At 37.3% G+C, this 25,393-nt stretch overlaps 1 long non-coding RNA gene and 1 pseudogene across 1 annotated transcript in view; one reads left to right on the plus strand and one right to left on the minus strand.

The window, feature by feature from the left end:
• Positions 1-25,393, minus strand: part of LOC135966611 (uncharacterized) — a 228,408-nt gene that overhangs the window by 172,144 nt on the left and 30,871 nt on the right. The window lies entirely within an intron of this gene.
• Positions 1,307-24,095, plus strand: LOC135966476 (chromatin modification-related protein MEAF6-like; annotated as a pseudogene).

The following is a 25,393-nucleotide window of genomic DNA, read 5'->3' on the forward strand; positions in this document are numbered from 1 at the left end:
CAGGTGCTGGAGAGGATGTGGAGAAATAGGAACGCTTTTACACTGTTGGTGGGATTGTAAACTAGTTCAACCATTATGGAAAACAGTATGGCGATTCCTCAAGGATCTAGAACTAGATGTACCATATGACCCAGCCATCCCATTACTGGGTATATACCCAAAGGATTATAAATTATGCTGCTATTAAGACACATGCACACGTATGTTTATTGCGGCACTATTCACAATAGCAAAGACTTGGAATCAACCCAAATGTCCATCAGTGACAGATTGGATTAAGAAAATGTGGCACATATACACCATGGAATACTATGCAGCCATCAAAAAGGATGAGTTTGTGTCCTTTGTAGGGACATGGATGCAGCTGGAAACCATCATTCTCAGCAAACTATCACAAGAACAGAAAACCAAACACCGCATGTTCTCACTCATAGGTGGGAACTGAACAATGAGATCACTTGGACTCAGGAAGGGGAACATCACACACCGGGGCCTATCATGGGGAGGGGGGAGGGGGGACGGATTGCATTGGGAGTTATACCTGATGTAAATGACGAGTTGATGGGTGCAGCACACCAACATGGCACAAGTATACATATGTGACAAACCTGCACGTTATGCACATGTACCCTACAACTTAAAGTATAATAATAATAAATAAATTTAAAAAAAAAAAGACAATTGTACCTTTACAATTTGATATACCACATATAGCCTTAGGCTTTATTCCCAGAGAGACTGATCATTTTCTATGGTATGAAAAGATTAAAAAGTAAATTTTTTGGTAGATAAAAATTTGTAAGTTGTTGGTGAATACAATTGTACCTTTACAATTTGATATACCACGTGTAGCCTTAGACTTCATTCCCAGAGACACTGATCATTTTCTATGACATGAAAAGATTAAAAAGTAAATTTTCTGGTAGATAAAAATTCGTTAGTACCATTTTCACATTTTTCCTGTATTTATTTCCCCAAAGATTTGTTATTCCTGTTTCTGAAAGAAATTGGGATGACATAGAGATTAAAATATATGGAAAAAGAGGCATTTACATAGACAATAAACCAAATCGCATTTGAAACTAAACAAAATGCCCTGTAGTTGAATAATTTAAAGCTCTTTGGGGCAGTAAATTAATCATCTCCAAGTTCTCTGGCATCTGCAGAAAATGATGCATAGCTTTTATTTTCTGACAATGTAAAGTGGGTTCATTCATCTCTGGAAAAGAACTTTGCTTAGTCTGAATCCCCAGCTTAAATTTACCATGGAGACCTTTTTTACAAATCAAGGAACTTGTGCTCTAGAATGGATAGCCAGGAGAAGGCTTGCTGGGAACAAGTGGATACTTTGTATAATCAGGTAAAATCAGCCCTGTGCCAGGAGTTACAGGACTTGGAAGCTTGGGAAAAAGCAGAGTAACTGTCACAACTCAAAAATAAAATGGCAAATAACTGAATTTAAATCTGAATGGATATTTCTCCAAATAAGATACACAAATGGCCAATAAAGACATTACAAAATGCTCAACATCATTCACCATTAGGGAAATGCAAACCCAAAATGTCATGTGATACCACTTCACACCTACCAGAATGCCTATAGTTAAAAAAAAAAAAAGAGAGATAGATAATAACAAGTGTTGGAGAGAATGTCCTGAGGGTATAAAATGGTACAGCCACTTTGAAAAACAGTCTGGCAGTTCCTCACATATTTAAACAAATTTACACATTATCTAGAAATTCCACTGCTGGGTATTTGCCCAAGAAAAATTAACACATATATTCACACAAAAGCTTGCAAACCAATGTTCACAGGGGCATTATTCATAATAGCTGAAGGTGGAAACAACCCAAATGTATGACAACTGATGGATGAAGAGACAATAAATATTAATAGAATGGAATGTTATTCAATGATAAAAAGAAGTAGGTACATGCTAAAGCATGTGTGAACTTTGAAAACATTATGTCATGTAAAATAAGTCAATCACAAGGGACTATATATTATATTACTCTGTCAGAGGCATTTGAACCAGAGCAACTTCATCTTGAATAGGGGCTGGGTAAAATGAAGCTGAGACCTACTGGTCTGCATTTCTAAACATTTAAGGCATTCTAAGTCACAGGATGAGACAGGAGGTTGGTACAAGATACAGGTCATAAAGACCTCGCTGATAAAACAGGTTGCAGTAAGGAAGTTGGCCAAATCCCACCAAAACCAAGACGGCGATGAGAGTGACCGCTGGTCGTCCTCACTGCTTCACTCCCACCAGCACCATGACAGTTTACAAATGCCCTGGCAACATCAGGAAGTTACCCTATACGGTCTAAAAAGGGGAGGCATGAATAATCCACCCCTTGTTTAACATATAATCAAGAAATAACCATAAAAAAATGGGCAACCAGCAGCTCTCAGGGCTGCTCTATGGAGTAGCCATTCTTTTATTCCTTTACTTTCTTAATAAGCTTGCTTTCACTTTACTCTATGAACTCTCCCTGAATTTTTTCTTGCATGAGAACTCTCTCTTTGGGTCTGGATGGGCACTCCTTTCCTGTAACAATTCTAATATGAAATGTCCAAAAGGCAAATCTATAGAGACAGAACATAGACTGTAGTTACCTAGGGCTAGGGTGTATGGAGAGACTGTGTAATATGTGTGTTATATCTTGACAAGGCTATTAAACAAAAACACAGAGGAAGGCTTTGGGATCTATGGCTCACAGCTCTATAAATAAAATAATTTAAAAATTTTCCAAATCAATTTTTTTCTTTTCTTACTAGTAATTTTCCTTAATTTCATGCTCGACAATAGATTCTTATATTTGATTCTTTAGCAGTGAAGTTGTTTTAAAAAATGACTTTTCTGAACAAATGGATGTGCAGAATTTCTACCAAGTCCTACACAGTCAGTAACAGACATGCAAACAGAAGCCTGGTTTTCTAATTTTTAACCTAGAACTTGATCTCTTAGCAACCTAAAGCAGTGGAATTGGTATTAAAAAAGCAAGGAAATGTAGTAGTAGCGATGCGCTATTAGGATTTTTTAAAAGTATTAAATTTTATCCCAAATTGCTGGAAAATGCAGTATAAACGTGTCAGAGTTCATTCAATTCAGAGTTAAATGGAATAATTTCTCACCTCAAATTGTAATTTTAAAAAGGCTTCTTTCTGGTTCTTCATTGCAAAAGTGATTTCTTAGGGAGAAGACACAATCTGTTGGTTGAATCCATTTTTTTCCCTAACCTTGTGTGGCAGGCCAGGTTTCACACAGGTCTCCATAACAACTGTCTCAGTACTGACTAAGTAGTTAAGTTAAAACATTAAAAGCTGAAAGAGCCAGTGCCCTTATGCAAAGGCTGAAATGTAACAAAAGCCCACCAAGCATTTTGCGTAGGCCTTTCCTGGGACTTAAAGCATGACAAAATAATGACTTAACTCTTAACAGGACCCATCTGGGAGTAAACAAGTTTTATTAGGGAGCTGAAGAAACTCCCCAGGCCTCCGTAATTTAGCAGGAGACAAGAGAAAGGTAATCACTCCAGCACCTGAACCCATTTAGATTAAGTAAATTTACTCCAGAGGAAGGTCTTCAGGACTCAGATTTTAGTTATAGATTTTTTTCCCTTTTTTAAATTATTATTATACTTTAAGTTCTAGGGTACATGCGCATAACGTGCAGGTTTGTTACATATGTATACTTGTACCATGTTGGTGTGCTGCACCCATCAACTCATCAGCACCCATCAACCAGTCATTTACATCAGGTATAACTCCCAATGCAATCCCTTCCCCCTCCCCCCTCCCCCCCCCCATAATAGGCCCCCGGTGTGTGATGTTCTCCTTCCCCAGTCCAAGTGATCTCATTGTTCAGTTCCCACCTATGAGTGAGAACATGCAGTGTTTGGTTTTCTGTTCTTGCGATAGTTTGCTGAGAATGATGGTTATAGATTAAAAGAAGTTAATTGCTTCTGTCTTTAGATGAATGCAGGCTTACACGTAGTCATATAGCTTGGAAAGTATATAAGCTCTGGAAGACTTTGTAATTGTGAGTTGGTCTGGTGGTATTTTTCAGGCCTTCTCCCTGTAACCGGTTACAGAAATAAAAACTCTTTTCATCTGCATCTTGTTATTGGGCGGTGAGAAACAGCAGTCCGAACCTCAGTTTGGTCCCGGAACACTTGCACTCATCTATTTTAAAATTACTTTCGGTACTTGACTCTTTGGCATAAAGAAATACTGGTGAGAAATGAGGACAGAAAGAACAGAGTGTTCTGAAGCAGACTTGGGGCAGCCAAAGATCGAAAGGTCTTTCTAGTGACACACTTAAACTCTTGTTTCAATCAGCTCTGTCCTTTTTAATAGATCAAATCAAATGAATTCTGCAGAGGAAAAGGAATGTTTCCTGGTTGAGAAGAGACAAAGAGGCCGAGACGGGCGGATCATGAGGTCAGGAGATCGAGACCATCCTGGCTAACACGGTGAAACCCCGTCTCTACTAAAAAATACAAAAAAAAAACTAGCCGGGCGAGGTGGCAGGCACCTGTAGTCCCAGCTACTCGGGAGGCTGAGGGAGGAGAATGGCGTAAACTCGGGAGGCGGAGCTTGCAGTGAGCTGAGATCCGGCCACCGCACTCTGGCCTGGGCAAGAGAGCACGACTCCATCTCAAAAAAAAAAAAAGAAAGAAAGAAAGGCAAATACGTTCCCAAAAGATTTCTCTGTTTGGTGTTTCTTTGTTTGACTTATTTTTTGTTTTCTTGTTCCTGTTCACATTTCTCTTATCTCCCCCAGGCTCTGAGATATGTTTTAGATTTTTATATCTGGCGTTGAGAAGAGCTTCCTCTGCATAGTAAGGACTCAAGAATGTTACTACTGAAGATGCTGGTCTTTTCTAGTGTGCAGTGAGTTTTTATCTCCCGCTTTTTATACTGTTGGTACTGGGAATTCTTAACTTTCCCAGACTACCTCTTTGTCTTCCACATTGCTCTTCACAAAATGAATTATATTTCTACCAGTGAGGACACACCTCTTTTTGGACCATGGCTTGACTTTTATTAAAATCAACTAAAGAGAAATGCAGATACTACTTTGTAGTTGTTGACCTCACATGTTTTGACTGATGATGGAAGAGAGAAGACTGCCCATAGGAAGACCAGCCACTCAAGCATCAGAAGAGAATACTGAACTTCTCATTAATTTGCTTACACGTTTCAACTGGCTATGTCTTTGTTGTGCACTTACTTCACAATTTAGCTAATTGACAATGTCCAGGTTAAACACTGGTGGCCTCTCGTGACTAGAATTTAAAGGAAGTTATATACATTGCCTTTTCAACCCCAAATCTCTACCATATGGTAAAGGTTAAAATTTGGAACACAAAATGTTTATTAGCAAGAAGGAAAATAAAAGGAGGGACCAATAACTAAGGTGGAGAAGAAAATAAAGTGTGTTGATCATAAAGTAACAAAGCTTCTCACCTCAGCAGTCTTTGGACAGAATAGATATTTTGTGGCAGAAAATTTAGAATTAAAATATCTCCACTCTTAACTATTTTTTTAAAAAAACTTAATTCTTGTCTTTCTTTTTTTTTATAGTGTCTGTAGTTTTTTACTCTTAACAGTTTCACTTCAATTTTGGAAAGAGAGTATAAATGAATTTACAAACAGATTTTGCAAGAGGTACCATACAGTGACAAATTGCTCCTTAAAAACAAAACAAACAAACAAAAAAGCTGCTATATCCATACCCTTGTCAACATTTTAAGCTATTTCCCTTATTACTGCATCTAAAATATCCTTCACCCTTTAGGCTGCCAAATCTTGTTGCACTTTCCTTCAAAACCTGGTTTTCAACTCATATCCTTCACAAAGCTTTTCCAAATGAATCCTTCTTAATTTTAAAAAAATTCTACTCTTGGCTTCCAAATTCATATTCCTTTTATGTGTATGTGATTCAACTATTACATTTTCAAGAAACAGAGTATTTTTTTTAGTTTAAATTTTGTAGAAGTTTTGCTTACAAAAACTCTTCTTGAAGACATTATGTAAAATGTTTAATTTCTTTAACTTCTTTAACATAATATCTGATAATCATCTTCATTTTTATAGAAAGTTTACTGTTTTCTTACCATTAATCAATTGATACAACACCTCCTTTTCTTCAGAGAAAACAAAGTCCCTATGTCATTATTATTAGCTTGAAAACAGTAAAACTAAGAAACATAAGTTGCCCCAAATTACATAGTGAGTAAGTGGTAGAGCTAGGATTTAAATGTAGATCTGTTTTATGGCAAAGGACCTGATCTTACCCCACATAAGATGCTGTATTCCCAAAGAAACAGAGTTAAATTCTTGTGGAGAAGATGTGTGTTGGGGCTAAATCAAAGGCAAAAAGAAAAAAAAAAAATACATTCAAGAATTTTAACAACAACAAAAAAATTGAATAACCTGGAGACACAGGAATAAAAAAGGATCATATTTTAATGAAAGTGAAGGCCAGAAGCCAGAAATCTGCTATCACAAAAGTGCTTTGTAATTCCACAGGAGTTTTTGACCTCCCGTTGCAGTTTCTTCATCTTTACGATGAGATAGGTGAATAGATGAACTTGAGAGTCATCTGTAACTTAAGAAAGTTTAAACCATGTAAAAATCAAGTTCAGATAGGAGGGAAAACCTTTTCTACATTTTGGTTCTATATTCCTTTAAATTTAGATCCGTTCAAAGTCACATTCAAAGTTCAAAACAATACAGACTAAAAAAGAAAAAACTGGTAGCTACTAAATTAATCAATATAGCAAATTTATAACCCATGCCACCTCAGAAAATTTTAATTCATTTGACATGTCAATAATATTGCACACCCAGAAGAGACATACTGCATTCAGGCTTAGGAAAAATATATATTTATGCCATTATATTTGCAGGACAACAACCAAAACAGCAATCTGATTTTATTTAAATTATTTAAATTATTATGCCTCCAGTCAGTCTAAGGTAGGGGTGGGAAACGTTGATCAAAGGGTACAAAGTTTTAGATAGACAGGAGAAATAGGTTTTGAGATCTATTGCCTATCAGGGTAATAGATCTCAGGTATAGTCTCAGGTGACTATCGTGAATAATAATGTGTTGTATATTTCAAAATAACTAATAAAGTAAATTTCAAATGTTTTGTTATAAAAAAAGATAAGGTGATGGAAATGTTAATTACTTGGTTTAACCATGCCATATTGTATACATATATCAAAACCTCACATTTTGCTCCATACATTATGCATATAATTATAACTTAGTCAATAATAATAATAATAAAAATAATTTTTAAAACTCTCTTTGACTCTTGACAATTTGTTTATAATGTGGCTTGGTATAGTCTTCTTTGAGTTGATCTTACTTAAATACTTTTGAACTTCATGAATCTTGTATGTTAATTTTCCTCTCATGATTTGGGAAGTTTTCAGCATTAGTTCTTTAAGTAAGCTTTCTGCCCCATTTCTGTTTTCTATTTGAAACACCCACAATGCATGCATTGATTTGCTTGTTGATATTCCATATATCCTGTAGACTTTCTCTACTCGTTTTCATTCTTTTTTTCTCTCCTCTGTCTAGATGTTTTCAAATGATGTATGTCTTCAGATTTGCTTGTTCTTTCTTCTGTGTGATCAAGTCTGCTGTTAAAGCCCTATATTGTATTTTTTTATTTCTGTCACTGTATTCTTCAGCTCCAGAATTTCTGTTTAGTTCTTTTTTATTATTTCTATTTCATTGTAGAACTTATTTTGTTCATGTATTGCTTTCCTGGTTTACTTGATGTCTGTCTGTGTTCTCTCACTGCTCACAGTTTCTTTAAAACAATTATTTATACTTATTTGCCCAGCAATTTAAAAATATCCATTATTTGGTTTGGTTACTGGAGAGTTATTGGGTGACTATGGTGGTATCATGTTTTCCTCGTTTTTCATGTTCCTTATAGCCTTGTGTTGTCTTCACATTTGAAGAAGCAGTTGTCCCTTCCAAACTTCACAAATTGGCCTTGGTAGGTAAAAAATTTCTTTTGTGGGCAGGTAGGGTGAAGTGTGTGGTTGTTCTACATCCAGATATGTATTCAGTAATGCATAGGAACACAAGTTCTAAAGGCATATGAGGGAGCTGTCTCGGGGGTGGGGCACAGAGGTTAAGTCTGGTGGGTGTGTGTGTATACATGCAGCTACAGTGAATGCCTAGTCTACTGAGCATGCTGGAGCATGTGCCATGGAGGTGGCAGGCACATAATCATCAGGTCTGGTGGGCACTGGGCAAAGCTACAATGGGCACGTGGTTCAATGGGTGCATATGCTTACCTTCAGCAGGTGTCTGGTCCCTTGGTCATATGTGCACAGCTGTAGTGCAGACATGGTCCAGTAGACACCTGAGCATGCAAGTGGTGGCACCATTAAGTGACAGGAACTGTGCAAATGCACATGTTTTATGGCAGGTTCCTATTCTCAGGCATGAGCATGTGCAGCCTGGCGTTGGCTGCAACTCCAGCAACTCTGAGTCCAGTGTGGGAAGGGGGGTACTTGGCATCTGTGGCGTCAGTGACGCAGCAGCTGGGGTCCATGTCAGAGACCGCAGAAGTCCTTTGCAATGGTAGTTAGGGCCACTGGAATTCTTGGTGTCAACGGCTGCTGAGGTCCACCCACTCTCCCTGTTCCCCCATGAGGGAACCAGTGACCAAGGGGATTCCTTGTGGCACTGTGCCAGTCTGGGGGATGGGGCAACACATAAAAAATGCTTCCCACCCCTTTCTATTAGCCATTCATGGTCTCTGCACTCCTATGGATTGCTGCTGCCCCCTAACTGCCTCAGGGCTTCTCCCAGAGCTATCCTTTTCCACAAATATTTGATTTTATCATTGTTTTTGTTTAGGGGTGAGAGTTGGGATCACCCAGTTTGCCATCTTGCTGACATCACTTCCCAAGCAGTTTTTACTTTGAATCTTTTTCTGTATCTGTATCCTCTGCCTGCTATGGTCTCCAGATAGCTTCTTGTCTAGCAATAATATAACCTTCAAATCTGCTCAAATATCACCTTCTGACCACCCCATTTCATACTGCAATCTATTTCCAATTCCTCCCCTACCCCAGCACTGCTTGGCACCATTATTCAAACCTACTTTTCCTTTCTTTAACCCATAGCAATTCCCTCTTTCTAATATATTCTAAATTATTTATTTACTGTATTTATTGTTTGTAGCCTTTCCTACCCAGTACAAATTAGCTCTGTAAGGACAGAAGCTTTCGTTTTGGTCATTGATAATTCACTTGTTTATTGACCAATGCCTAGTGAATGATAATGGAACCAAGGAATGTAGCTATTTGTTAAGGTACTACGGTACTGAATAGAGACTTGAACTGGGATAGTTCATTAGAGTCAGTTGTGTGAGAATATGTGTTCTTCATGGAACCATATTGATAGTAGGATATTGGCTAGTTGACACATACATCTGACGTCTCCTGTATCTCAAATAGACTGTCTAATAGAGACTTATCTATACACCAATACATTTTAAATAAAAGTACCCAACTCATGACAATTGTGTATCACCCACTTTGTGAATCCTGATGCAAAGCAAGAGAATTAGGTGATTAAACTACATGAGTCATCTATTCTTATCTTCTTATCTGCAGAGACGTCCCTTTGCGCTCTCTGATGTCTTTCTATTCCAGGAGTCATTTGACTTTTCACACTTTCCCCATTTCTCCCCTTTCTTTTGCTTTTAATACAAACTTCACTAAAACTAATAAGATAATTTTAATAAAATGAAGAGATGTTTAAAAAATCAAATCAGAAAAAAAAACAAAAAATGTTTGATGTTATGGTTTAAATTTTATATAAAATACTTAATTTTACATTATTCTTTTTTATTTTAATTTATTAACATTTATTTATTTTTTTAACTTTTATTTTAAGCTCAGGGTTATATGTGCAGGTTTGTCACATAGTTCAACTTGTGACATAGGGGTTTGATGTACAGATTATTTCCTTACCCAGTATTAAGCCTAGTACCCAATTATTTGTTTTTCCTGATCCTCTCCCTCCTCCCACCCTCCACTCTCCAACAGGTCCTAGTGTGTGTTGTTCCCCTCTATGTGTCCATGTGTTCTCATTATTTAGCTCCCACTTATAAGTGAGAACAGGCAGTATTTGGTTTTCCATTCCTGCATTAGTTTGCCAAGGATAATGGCCTCCAGCTCCATCCATGTACCTGCAAAAGACATGATCTCATTCTTTTTTATGGCTAGTATTCCATGGTGTACATGCACCACGTTTTTCTTTTTCCATTCTACCATTGGTGGGCATTTAGGTTGATTCCATGTCTTTGCTATTGTGAATAGTGCTGCAACGAACATATGCATGCATGTGTCCTTAATATGCCCTTATATTCCCAAAGGAATATAAATCATTCTACTATAATTCTACATTATTCTTTTTTTGTTTATATCTACAATGTAGGGATGTTTTAAATGTCTGGACTAGTGCTTATATGATGGATTTATGTATGTTTGTATATATAACTGTGTGTGTTTGAAGATAACTTATTTCATTTTAGTATATGTTTATTTTGATTTCAAATATATCTGTTATAGAAATTGGGAAAATAAAGAAAAGTATAAATAAAAGTCACAAAATCCCACCATTGAGAGACAATCATTGTTTACATTGTTATTGTATATCTCTCAATTGTTTAAAAATATTTTACTTATTCATTTTATCAAAAAATTATATTTTATATGTTCAAAATTTATATGTACATTCTATTCTATTTATATTATGTATATTCTAATTTATTGCTGAAATTATACAATATATGTCTTATTTCTATTTTTAGACAGATTTAATGTTTACATCAGTCCTTTACCATGGTTTCCCTGTAACTGATGTGGTAGGCAGAATAACTCCTGAAGATATTCACATTCTAATCCCCAGAACCTGTGAATATGTTATATTATGTTCCAGAACTTCCCAGATGTGATTAAGAATATTGAAATGGGAAAATTATCCTGGATTATCTGGGTGGATCCAATTTAAATCACCAGGGTCTTTATATGTGACAGAGGAAGCTAATAATGTAAAAGTCAGAGACAGATTTGAAAATATTATGGTGTTGAATTTGAAAAGGAAAGAAGTGACCATGAGTCAAGGAATGTTGTCAGTTTCTAGGGTCTGGAAACGGCAAGCAAACTGCTTTTTCCCTAGACCCTCCAGAAGTCCCACTGATACCCTGATTTTAGTACAGTGACACTTGTTTTGGACTCCTGAACTCCAAAACTAGATGATTTTTTTAAAGATTGTGCTGTTTTAAGTCTCCACGTTTATGTAATTTGTTATAGCAGCAATATGAAACTAATATATCTGAGTTCTTTGTTCCGATTTATTTCTTGAATATTTGGATCTGATCAAGTAGGATTTCAAGAGTGCTGTGTCCCTGAATTGGTGATTCAGAATGTACATCTTCACCTTTATGGTAAGAGTATCTAAAGGCATCATGTTACTCAGATCTTTTATTGCTCCACTATCTTCTGACAATATCTTTTTCACTGGAGAAATTTTTTCTCCTTTGTACATGACTATGTTTTCCTGCCTGAATATTTTAAGAACTTTTTCTTCATTATTGGATTTTAATAAGATTTACAGGATTATCTCTTTGTGTTAATTTTTTGTAACAATATTTTTACTGCGAAACCTAAAGTTCTTTTCATCTACAGAGTCACATATTATTTTGGGAAAGGTTCCTTCCAATATATGTTATGATAATTATTCTTTATGTTTTGGTTATGCACATAAGGAAAATTACTTAGGTTTATGCTGGATACTCTTTATCTTTCAAACCTATAATGTTTATCATTTATATTTTGTACTAGATCTTTACCTGTTTGGATTGCAAAATTTCCTCAGTTCTTTCTACTATCACCCTGACTATAATTGCGCTATAGTCTAATTTTCCCTATGGCTTGTAACATTGCTTTGCCTCTGGAATACTTTACATATTATCCCTCCCCACAGAAATAATCCAGTTTGCTTTTCATTTCTTTTGTTATCTTCTAATCATTTCTTTGAACTTCACTACAACTTTGTTGAGCTTTAATAGATGCTTTGTTTGGTCAACATTTCATGTGGAACTATAGAAAATAGTTCCTCCAACAGTTCATGTGGAACTACTGGTCAAATATCTTCCCTGTCAGTTAATTCTCCTTGTGATGAATTTTCTTCTCCTGACTTTTTCTCAAGTTTATTCAAAAATGTTTTCATGGATTCTATCCACAGGCATACCTCGTTTTATGGTTCTTGCCTTATTGAACTTCACAGATACTATGTTTTTTTTATAAATTGAAGGTCCATGACAACCTTGCATGAAGCAAGTGTACTGACTCCATTTTTCCAACAGCATGTGCTCGCTTCATGTCTCAGTGTCACATTTTGATAATTCTCATATTTCAAATTTTATTATTATTATTAATTATGTCAGTTACGGTGATCTGTGATCAGTGATCTTTGATGTCACTATTGTACTTTTTATGAGATGCCATGAACCATACCCATATAAAATGGCAAACTTAACTGAGAAATATTGTGCACGTTCTGAGTGCTCCAGTGACCAGCCTCATCTCTCTCCCTCTGCTCAAGCCTCCCTACTTGCTGTGACACAACAATATTGAAATTAGGCCAAAGAATAACTTCACAATAGTCTCTAAGTGTTCAAGTGAAAGCAAGAGTCCCATAGCTCTTACTTTAAATCAGAAGCTAGAAATGATTAAGATTAGTGACAAAGGCCTGTCAAAAGCCCTGATAGGTCTAAAACTAGGCCTCTTGCAACAAACAGCCAAGGTGTAAATGCAAAAGAAAAGTTCTGGAAGGAAATTAAAAGTGCTACTCCAGTGAACACACAAGTGATGATAAAGCCATGCAGTCTTCTTGCTGATATGGAGAAAGTTTCAGTAGCCTGCATAGAAGATCAAACAAGCCACAATATCCCCTTAAACCAAAGCCTAATCCAGACCAAGGTCCTAATTCTCTTCAATTATATAAAGCTGTGAGAGGTGAGGAAGCTGCATAAGAAAAGGTGGAAGGTAGCAGACGTTGGTTCAAAGTGAAGAAGCAAGTGCTGATGTAGAAACAACAAATTATGCAGAAGATCTAGCTAAGATCATTGAAGAAGGTGGCTACACTAAATGACAGATTTTCAACATAGATGAAACAACCTTTTATTGGAAGAAGATGCCATCTAGGACTTTCATAGCTAAAGATGGGAAGTCAGTGCCTGGCTTTAAAGCTTCAAAAGACAGGCTGACTCTCATATTAAGGGCTAGTGCAATTGGCGACTTTAACATAAAGCCAGCACTAAATCTACTCTGCCTGCGCTCCCTAAATGAAGAACAAAGTCTGAATGACAGCACGTATGTTTACAACATGGTTTACTGAATATTTTAAGCCCACTTTTGAGACATACTGCTCAGAACAAAAGATTTCCTTCAAAAGATTACTGCTGATTGACAATGCACTTGATCACCCAAGAGCCCTGATCTCAGAGATATACAACGAAAGCAATATTATTTTTATGCCTGCTAACACCACATGCATCCTGTAGCCCATGGATCAAGGAGTAATTTTGGCTTTCAAGTTTTGTTATTTAAGAAATACATTTTGTAATGCCATAGCTGCCATAGATTGTGATTCCTCTGATGGATCTAGATAAAGCAAATTGAAAATCTTCTGAAAGAGATTTATCATTTCTAGATGCCATTTAAGAATATGTGTGATCATGAGAGGAGGTTAAAATACCAACATTATCAGGAATTTGGAAGAAGTTGATTCCAACCCTCATGGATGACTTTGAGGAATTCAGGGTTCCAATGGAAGAAGTCACTCCAGAGGTGGTGGAAACAGCAAGAGAACTAGAATTAGAAATGGAGTCTGAAGATGTGACTGAATTGTTGCAATCTCATGATACAACTTTAATGGGTAAAGAGTTACTTCTTATGGATGAGCAACAAAAATGGTTTTTTGAGATGGAATTTACTCATGATGAAGATTCTAGGAACAATGTTGAAATGATAAAAAGCATTTTGAATATTACATAAATTCAGTTGATAAAGCAGTGGCAGGGTTTGAGTGGATTCACTCCAATTCTGAAAGAAGTTCTACTGTGGGCAAAATGCTATTAAACAAAATTACATGTGTCAGAGAAATCTTTTGTGAAAGGAAGAGTCAGCCAATGCAAATTTCATTGTTGTATTATTTTAAGAAATTGTCATAGCCACTCCAACCTTCAGCAACCACCACCCTGATTAGTCAGCACCCATCGACATTGAGGCAAAGTTCTCACCAGCAAAAAAGATTATGACTCACTGAAGGCCAGATGATTGTTAGCATTTTTAACAATAACGTATTTTTAAATGAAGGTATGTACATTTTTTACATGTAAGGCTATTGCACACTTAGACTAGTTAGTATAGTATAAACATAACTTTTTTTTTGCACTGAGAGACAAACAAACAAAAAAAAACATGCCACTCACTTTATTGCAATATTTGCTTTATCGTGTGGCGTGTATCTGGACCTGCAGTATCTCTCAGATATGCACGTGTTTCTTTTTTCTCTTTTTCTTTTTTTTCTTTTTTGAGACAGAGTCTCACTCTTGTTGCCTGGCTGGAGTGCAATGGTGCGATCTCCGCTTACCACAACCTCTGCCTCCCCGGTTCAAGCATTCTCCTGCCTCAGCCTCCCGAGTAGCCAGGATTACTGGCATGCACCACCACGCTCAGCTAATTTTATATTTTTAGTCAATATGGGGTTTCTCCGTGTTGTTCAGGCTGGTCTCGAACTCCCGACCTCAGGTAATCTGCCCGCCTCAGCCTCCCAAAGTGCTGAAATTACAGGCGTGAGCCACCATGCCTGGTCAATATGCCTGTATTTCTTACAGATTTCTCTCTTACCTGGGAAGCATGTATCCTTTCAGTGTTCAGGGTTCACACTAGTCAAAGAGAAAAACTCTGAGGCCACAGGTCCTCAGAGGCTCCCTCAGTTAATCATTACCTTCCCCTTTCTTCAGAGGGTTTACCCTGATAATTTTCTCCCAACCGGATATTGAGTAGGATGCCAGATATGTAAGTAGGATACAACAGAACTTGTGTCCACATAGTTTCCCTGCAAATCTATATTTTTGCAGTTTAGATAAGTCTCTTAAAAAACATTCTGCACTTCTCTTCTGGTAATATCATACCCTAGTTTTTCTCAGTACACTAGCAAAAATTATTCTTTTTTACTCATATATTATGTCTCAACAAAATGTAAACACCTTGAATTTTACTTGTGGTCAATGCAGTTATGTGTTGTATAATCTTTGAATGTGGGAGATTTAAGCAGCTATTTAGGGGGTAAGGAATTACTTGTTATCAACTCCATTTCTGAACTGGGTGTAAACATATGCCTATATAGGTCAGTTTTGGTTTTGTTTTGTTTTGTTTTGTTTTTAAGACGGAATCTCGCTCTGTTGCTCAGGCTGGAGTGCAGTGCCATGATCTCTGCTCACTGCAAGCTCCACCTCCCAGGTTCATGCCTTTCTCCCGCCTCGGCCTCCTGAGTAGCTGGGACTACAGGTGCCCACCACCACGGCCGGCTAATTTTTTGTATTTTTTTTTTTTCTTTTTAAATAGAGACAGGGTTTCACAGTGTAAAGCAGGATGGTCTCAATCTCCTGACTTCGTGATCCGCCCACCTCCGCCTCCCAAAGTGCTGGGATTACAGGCATGAGCCACCGCGCCCGGCTCGGTGAGTTTTTAATACGGCAGTCCCTCCTTATTCACAGTTTCTTTCTGTAGTTTATGTTACTTGGGGTCAACCACAGTCTGGAAACAGGTTAGTCCATTACAATAAGATATTTTGAATAGCTGGGCGTGATAGTGGGCACCTGTAATCTCAGCTACTTGGGAGGGGAGGTTGAGGCAGAAGAATCATTTGAACCCAGGAGATGGAGGCTGCCGTGAGCTAAGATCACGCCTTTGCACTCCAGCCTGGGTAACAAGGCGAGATCCCATCTCAAAAAAAAAAAAAAAAAGATATTTTGAGAGAGAGAAAGACCAAATAACTTTTATTTTTATAATTTATTCAACTTTTATTATTTTTATAACTTTTATTAAAGTATATTGTTATAATTGTTCTATTTTAGTATTAGTTACTGTTAATGTCTTACTGTGTCAAATTTTTAAATTAAACTTTATCATAGATATACATATAAGAAAAAACATAGTATATATAGGTACTATCCATGGTTTCAAGCATCCACTGGTGATCTTGAAACATATGCAGAAAAAGGAGAAACTTCTGTATTTTACCAGGCATTTTACAACCTGTTAATGTGAAAGAACTTAACCAAAGTGGGTCACTGGAGATTAAGTTCTTACTAAATTCCAATACTGATCAGCAGTTACTAATTGGCACATACTGGGGTTTTAAAAAATTATTATTAAGTATCTAAGATACATTAAGCTAGTATTTAGTAAACTTCCACCATATCTCAGGCACTATGATGGACATTTTGAAAGTATCAGTTAATAAATAAGTTAAAATCTTTGCCTTTATGAAAGCAGGGTTGTGACAAGCATGAATGCACTTGCATGACCTGAGAGTGACTGTCTCCTTAAATTTTGCAACCTAGATGCCTTGCTGGCCTTACCCTAGGACAGCCATATGACATGAACCTTATGATGTAGTGGGAAAATTGCAACAAACAAGATTAGTGAGTAAACCATTTTAGATGTTGCTAAATTATTTTGGATAAAATAAAGAAGGAAAATGGGATAGTAACTTTTTTAGTGTTTAGGGAAAGGGAAAGAGTTGTACTTTTAGTTAAGGATGTCTAGGGATATTCTCTTCAAGATGGCGGATGTTGAGTATGACTGATGGAAGAGACATAGTGAATTATATGGAGACTTGAGGGGGGAATTCTAGCCAAAGGAACAAGTAAAAAGGCCTTGGGTAAAAGCTTACCTATTATTCTAGAACAACAGAAAGGAGGCCAGTATGGTTGGAGTGGAGTGAGCAAAGAAGAAAGTTGTAGGAAATCAGTGATAAGACTGGGCCCAGATCAATAGGAAAATTAAACCACTATGAGGACTTTGGTTTACATTCTGCATGCTATGGAAAAGCACTAGAGAGTTTTGATTTGAGAATTGTCACGGGTAAACATATTTTAGCAACACTACTCTGCTGCTATCTAGAGAAAAGACATTAGTGTTGCAAGGTCCAAGTGGTGAGGTCAAAAGTCTACTGCAAAAACACAGGAAATGAATGCATGATAGATATATTTTGTATGTAATACTACAGAATTTGCTGTGGGTTTGAATGGAGGGAGAAAGAGAAATTGTGACATTAAGGACGACAAAGTTTTTTGCCTTAGCAACTAGAACATTGTTGTCCCATATTGAAAGGTGAAGACTGTTCTGGTTAGGAAATGGTAGGTTCAAGATGTGCGTTAGACATCTAAATGAAGATGTTAAGTAGTCAATTTTCCCTCTAAGAATCAAGAGTTCAAGAGGGAAGCTCACGTTGGAAATATAAGTTTGACAGTCATCAGCATGTAGATAGTATTTAGATTCATAGCATCAAGGAAGTTAGACTAAATAGAAAATAAAAGAAATCTTGGATTTACTTCTTTGGCTTCTCCAATGTATAGAGGCAGGGAGATGAGGGAATGTCAGCAGAGGAGACTGAGAATAGATGGAGGGAGGAGGAGGGAAGGAAGAGAGCATTATCTTAGAAGCCAAGTGAAGGAGGCATTTCAAAAATGTGTCAAATGTTGTTTCACCAGATATGCCCCAAATCATATGAGGATACTATGGACCTTATTAAAACGCAATTCCATTGAAAAAGTAAAGAGGGATATTGCTAAATATTATACTTATTTGTATTTTTACTTTTTGTATTCTGACTTTTGTTCTTCTTGGAATTTTTTTAGCATTTTATTTACTCCTTCACTGGTGCAAGCTGAGGGGATACAAATATGATGATGTGTGCTTCCTGCTATTGAGGAATCTGCAGTCTGAATAATGATCTTATGGTCATTGCATTGATCCATCCTATTACTTTGTAGTATAGGTGAGAACAGAGTGAGGCAGAAGGAGAAAAATAAAAAGCATTCATGGCAAGGCTACTATATTGTTTAAGTGCCCCCAATCTTACCCAGAGAACATTCTCTGAGTTTTATTGACCAGCTGAGTCAAGAGCATCCCATCAGAGGTGGATAACATACTAAATCTCTACTTATGAAATTATTTCCAGTATCCTATTCTCACAAAAAGGCAAGCATCCATCATAGTTGAAATTCAGGTCTGTAATGTGGATTAGAAAGAAGCTAAAATACTGAGTACTAATATTGCAAAGAGTAATCTTCTAAAACGATTTTGTGGGATTCAACACCGAGGTTTTTTTTTGTTTTTTTTTTTTTTTTTTTTTTTTTTTTTTTTTTTTTTTTTAGCTTTTAATTAAACCTTAATTTGGTTGTGACATTTTGATAGATTCAGACAATTTTTCAGCCTTCCCACAGTGATTCGTTATTCTACCCTTTTGACAGTGTGTTCTTCCCACACACAGAATTTCAGGCATGGGGCCTCAGTTGAACAAATATAATGAGTATCACACAACCTTCAATTTTACGTTTAAATACATTTTTAAAATTATTAACTTTGAAATAATAAAAAAGTGAAAAAATTACTTTTCATTATGAAAGACAAGAACTTAAAATATTTCATTTAAGTCTTTGTGAAAAGTAAAACAAGTAGAAGAAAGAAAGAGAGGGGAAAGTGGGTTTAAAAAAAACACTTATTCAAAGAAGTGTTTTTGAATTTCAACTTCTATATTAGATCCGGGGGTACATGTGCAGGTTTGTTACATGGGTATATTGCATGACACTGAGACTCGGGGTACAAATGATTCCATTACCCGGGTGGTAACTATAGTACCCAATAAGTAGTTTTTCAACCCTTTTTCCCCCTCCCCCCCTCTAGTAGTCTCTAGTGGCTATTGTTCCCATCTTTATGTCCATATGTACTCAGTGTTTAGTTCCCACTTATAAGTAAGAATAGGAGGTATTTGGTTTTCCGTTTCTGCTTTAGTTCCCTTCGGATAATAGCCTCCAGCTGCATCCATGTGGCTGAAAAGAACATGCTTTCATTCTTTTTTATGGCTGTGTAGTATTCCATGGTGTATGTGTACCATATTTTCTTTATCCAATCCACCATTAACAGGCACCTGGGTTGATTCCATGTTTCTGCTATTGTGAATAGTACTGCAGTGAACACACAAGTACATGTGTCTTTTTCAGAGAATGATTTATTATCATTTGGCTGTATTCCCAGTAATGGGATTGCTGAGTCAAATGGTAGTTCTGTTTTAAGTTCTTTGAGAAATCTCCAAACTGCTTTCCACAGTGGCTGAACTAATTTACATTCCCACCAATAGTGTATAAGTGTCCCCTTTTCTCTACAGCCTGGCCAGTATGTTGTTTTTTGACTTTTTATTAATAGCCATTCTGACTGGTGTGAGATGGTATCTCACCGTGGTTTTGATTTGCATTTCTCTGATCATTAATGATGTGAAACATTTTTTCATGTTTGCTGGACACTTTCATGCCTTCTTTTGAGAAGTGTCTGTTAATGTCATTTGACCACTTTTTAATGTGGTTATGTGTTTTCTGCTTGTTGAATTGCTTAAGTTCCTTATAGATAATGGGTATTAGACCTTTGTCAGATGCATGATTTGTGAATATTTTCTTTCCTTCTGAAGGGTATCTGTTTAACTCTGTCAATAGTTTATTTTGCTGTGCAGAAGCTTTTTAGTTTAATAAGGTCCCACTTGTCAATTTTTGGTTTTGTTGCAATTGCTTTTTAAGACTTCGTTATAAACTCTCTAAGAACTTTAAATGGTTTTTATATGTCTCTGTTATGGTTTCATCCACTTCCATTCTAGTCTTGTTTTCTAACTAGTTATCTTCAAGCATGTTTAGAATTCTTTAGAAAGGGGAATATAGTCATCACCCAACTATTTTCCATTCAGTTTTAGAATGATCCTAGGTCTAGAGAGTGAGAAAAATAGAGTAATTTCTTATCCTCTGCATGTTTCTCAGAGAGCTAGTCCACCAGCCATCATATTTCAAGCTACACTTAAGTTATAGGCATGGTAGAATGTGCAGTCTCAAGAGTGATACATGAAATATAAGAATAGCATATGCTATAGTCTGAATGTGTCCCCAAAGTTCATGTGTTGGTGGCCAATGTGAAAGCATTAAGAGATGTGGCCCTTAGGAGGTAAGTCATAAGGGCATGGCCTTCATGGGAAACACTGGCAAACTTGGAGCAACAGACCTATGCTTTTGAGGGAAGCCACCTGAAAGACATTCAGATGTATGGCAATATTACTCCTGACTGGGATCGGTATCTGACCAACCAAAAAAACTCCTATAGCAAAAATGATAGAAAGAACCAGAAGTTTAAGGAAGCTAAGAGGCTCTTCAGTAAATCCTCAGTTACCTCAGCAGCTGCATTAAGTGCATTAGCAAGAGTTCAGGACTAGCTCATTTAAAAGAGGGAGCCAGCAGTAGGTATTGGAAATCTACAAAGGATGTACAGCTAACGAAGTACCCTTACATACCAAAGAAATAATTATGCTCTGAACACAACAGCTACCTATGCAGAGCCCTACAGGCCCATACAATACCAAGTGCAAGAGTGCAATTATAACAGGCTTCAGCACGCAGTGCCGGTTGATGATGGTACCACAAGATTCCCATCAATAGACAGCATTTAGAAGGACCCCAGGGAGTTTGCCTGGCATGATCCTGAGTTGCCTAAGGTCATTCACATGCTTCAGCACCAGTTCCCATCTGTTCAGGCAAATGCAGCAGCCTATCTGCAGCACCTGTTGCTTGGTGACAACAACGTGAAGATGAGGGTGTGTAGGTTAGGGGGAATCAAGCCTCTGGTTGACCTTTTGGCCACAGAGTTTTGGGATTTCAGAAGAATGCCTGTGGTGCCCTTTGAAACATCATTTTTGGCAAGTCTACAGATGAAAATAAAATAGCAATGAAGAATGTTGGTGGGATACCTGCCTTGTTGTGACTGTTGAGAAAATCTATTGATGCAGAAGTAAGGGAGCTTTTCACAGGAGGTCTTTGAAATTTATCCTCATGTGATGCTGTAAAAATGATGATTATTCATGATGCTCTCTCACCCTTAACAAACTCTGTGATCATTCCACATTCTGGATGGAATAACTCTTCATGATGGCCATAAAATTAAATTTCAGACTTCACTAATTCTGTGTAATATGACAGGTTGCCTGAGGAACCTCAGTTCCATGGGGTAAGAGGCTCAGAAGCAAATGCAGTCCTGAGAGGGGCTAGTGGACTCGCTGTTGTATGTGATCTACACGTGTATGAACACATCTGATTATGACAGCAAGATGGTGAAGAATTGCGTGTGCACCCTGAGGAACCTGTCCTATCGGCTGGAGCTGGAGGTGCCCCAGGCCCGGTTACTGGGACTGAACAAATGTGATGACTTACTAGAAAAAGTTTCCCAGCAAAGACTCTGAGCCAAGCTTCTGGGGGAAGAAAAAGTAAAAGAGGACTCCGCAAGAAGATCAATGGGATGGAGTTGGTCCTATCCCAGGACTGTCAAAGTCCCCCAAAGGGGTTGAGATGCTGTGGCACCCATCGGTGGTGAAGCTATATCTGACTCTTCTAGCAGAAAGTTCCAACCCAGCCACCTTGGAAGGCTCTGCCAGACCTCTCCAGAACCTCTCTGCTGGCAACTGGAAGTTTGCAGGATACATCCGGGTGGCTGTCCGAAAATAAAAGGGGCTCCCCATCCTTGTGGAACTTCTGAGAATGGATAACAATAGAGTTGTTTCTTCCGTGGCAGCTGCCTTGAGGAATATGACACTAGATGTTCGCAACAAGGAGCTCATAGGCAAATATGCCATGCGAGACCTGGTCAACCATCTTCCCTGCAGCAACGGTCCCAGTGCCTTGTCTTGTCCAAGGCAGCCATCTGCTGTGCTCTGCATGAGGTCACCAGCAAAAACATGGAGAACACCAAAGCCCTGGCTGACTTGGGAGACATAGAGAAGCTGGTGAACATAACCAAAGGCAGGGGCAACAGATCATCTCTAAAAGTAGTGAAGGCAGCAGCCCAGGTCTTGAATACATTATGGCAATATCAGGACCGCTGGAGCATTTATAAAAATGATGGGTGGAATCAGAACCATTTTATTACACCTGTGTCGACAATGGAGCGAGACTGATTCAAATCACGTCCTTCCTTGTCTACTACCAACCAAAAGACGTCACCCATCGTTCAGTCAGGCTCCAGCAAACCTTTGCCAGTTTACATCAGTTCATATTCCTCACCAGCAGGAGAATTAAATAGACAACTACAGCATCGACAGCTGTATTATAGTCAAGATGACTCCAACAAAATAACTTTGAATCATACAGATTGTATTTGCAGTCTCCTCATAGCTATGAAGACCCTTATTTTGATGACCGAGTTCACTTTCCAGCTTCTACTGATTAGTCAACACAGTGTGGACTGAAATCAATCACAAATTATGTAGACTTTTATTCCATTAAACGAACTTCTTATAGAGCAGAACAGTACCCAGGGTCCCCAGAATCACAGGTGCAGCATCAAGACGCCCCACAGAGGAACTCTTTCTAACTTTGTTCGGATTGAGGTGAAAAGTCCATCTTGCTGATTTGATGATTGAAATGTGAAAGTGAGTGGAAGGAATGAGTGAAGTGCATTTGTTTTTCTTTTTTAAGGAATTATCAAGGAAGTGATGAAACATTTGGGAGAGGACTTTCTAAGCTCTATTTAGGTGTTACATCTAATTACTTGTAGATTCTGTAGTCTGGTGAAGGTGTGGGTGACGTGATGAGAGGTTTGAGAAATGGGTGAAATGAAATGGGGATATGTAGGTCAAATCAAATTAAAGATGATTTTTTAATGTGAATAAAGTCGTGTTCTGATAGTTTGTACAGAAAAAATAAAATGATGCCCATGTTTTATTGCTATTAGTAAATGTCAAGATTGTATGCTATTATGTCTTGTAAATTTCTTTTGTTGATATAAATATGGAAACGCCACATTGGTTAAGTGCCATCATTTGTAATGCAGTATGTCGCTTGAAAAGAGATTTGAAGAAACTGACAACTTCAAAAACAAATGGGAAGCCCAAGGAACTGCGAGCAATTAAAAACAAACTGCAACACCCTTTGTCTCCACTATGCATAGTGTACTTTGGAAGCACAACAACCAGGCTGGTACTGCAGCACCATGCCCATTCCTTGCCTCATTCACAGGACGCTTCACTGCCATTTTCTACGCACATGAAAGAAAAATAAATGTGGAAATTAAAAAAAAAAAAAAAAAAGGAAGGAAGGAAGGAAGGAAGGAAGGAAGGAAGGAAGGAAGGAAGGAAGGAAGGAAGGAAAGAGAGAGCCAAGAAGTGGGATGGAAAGGGACATTTCTTCAGACTTCTACAATCAGGAAAATGAGTCCAGCCAGGAGGACCCTGAGGATCTGGATGGATCTGTGCGGGGAATGAAACCTCAGAAGACTGCTTCCTCTACTTCCTCAAGGAGTCAACACAGCAGCCATAAAAAGTGAAAGAATAAAAAACCAGCATAGGATTGATCTGAGGTTAAACAAAAAACCATGAGCTGACTGTTAGAAGATACATTCGTGCAGAAGTTTCCAGGTTGTAGAGCCCTGCTTCCCTTCTCTGACCTCACAAAGATAAACATCCTTCACCTGAGTTCGTGGCCATCCACCTCTGCTCTCCCAGACTCAGTGCCTGTGACTTTGAGTAGCTTGTTCTAAATGTGGTGACAAACAAGTCATTTCCATAATACATTGGATCATTTACTTTATGTCATTTTTAGTAATAGAACTGCAGGAAGATCAAGACGTATATAATCCCAGCGAGTTGCTAACTGTACATTTCTCCCTTCTTAGCACGAATGTCTCCCCCTAAACTGGCTGGTACCAGCTTCATCTGTGATACACATCAAGAAATGTTCTCTGGTTTTGTTTTATGTTGAAAGAAGAACACAAATTACATTTCAGATGAAGGCTGTAAATATCTGGCATTTTCTTATATTGCTTTGTGTGTTCTTATTTTTCTCTTGTTTTTATCATCTTATTTTCTTTGGGGTCTTTTTGTAATGCCTTTGTACAGCTCATACCTTCCTGCTGACATATCTGATCATCTCTTTCATGTAGTTCCCAATATTCATAACTGAAAATAATCTGGTTTATCATAAGTAAAATGGGAAATTTGGCTCTTTGGTTTTTTGCAAGGGAAGTATTTAGTAATTACCTATCTTAAATCTTTCTGAGTTGGAAGCAGATTCATGTTCAAGGAACAGGAAAAATGGAAAAACACGTTTAAATCAATAATTTTTAAATAGCTATTTTTATTCTTTTGTATAAATAAAATTTCACAGGCTTTGAAAAAAAAAGAAAGCAAAGACCAAACCTTCACCAAGCACTGAAACTGCTAGCACATTGATCTCGAACTTCTAGCCTTTAGAAGAGTGAGAAATAATTTTTTCAAACTTATTTATGTATTTCATCTATTTATTTAAATAGATAAAATTTTATGTATTTGTTTTATACAACATGATGGTTTGAAGTATATATACATAGTGAAATAGCCAAATCTAGCTAATTAAAGATGCATTATCTCACATAATCATTTTTGTAGTAAGTACACTTAGTATTTACTCTGATATGATGATGTATTTTAAGAATACACCATATCGTAATTAACTCTAGTCCCTATGCTGTTTAATAGATCCCTTGAACTTATTCCTTTTATTGAACTATAATTTTGTATTCTTTGACTAACATCTCCCCAACTGCCCCTTCTCCCCACCAACACACAACAGTTCAGCCTCTGGTAATCACTATTCGACTCTCTATTTCTATGAGATCAACTTTTTAAGATTTCACATGTGAGTGAATTGTGAGGTATTTGTCTTCCTATTTCTGACTTATTTCACCTAATACAATGTACCCTAGGTGCACCCATGTTATTTTAAATAGCAGGATTTCCTTCTTATTTATGGCTTAATCGTATTCCATTGTGTATACATATCATACTTTCTTTATCTATTTATTTGCTGGTGGACAATTTAGGCTGATTCCATATCCTTTTGTGTGAATAGTGCTGCAATAAACACTGGAGTGCAGATATCACTTCAACATACTGATTTCATTTCCTTTGGATACATACCCGGTAGTGAGAGAACTGGATTATACAGTAGTTTTAATTTTTTGAGGAACTCACACACTGCT

The sequence above is a fragment of the Macaca fascicularis genome, chromosome 12 (assembly GCF_037993035.2).
Source record: "Macaca fascicularis isolate 582-1 chromosome 12, T2T-MFA8v1.1".
NCBI lineage: Eukaryota > Metazoa > Chordata > Mammalia > Primates > Cercopithecidae > Macaca > Macaca fascicularis.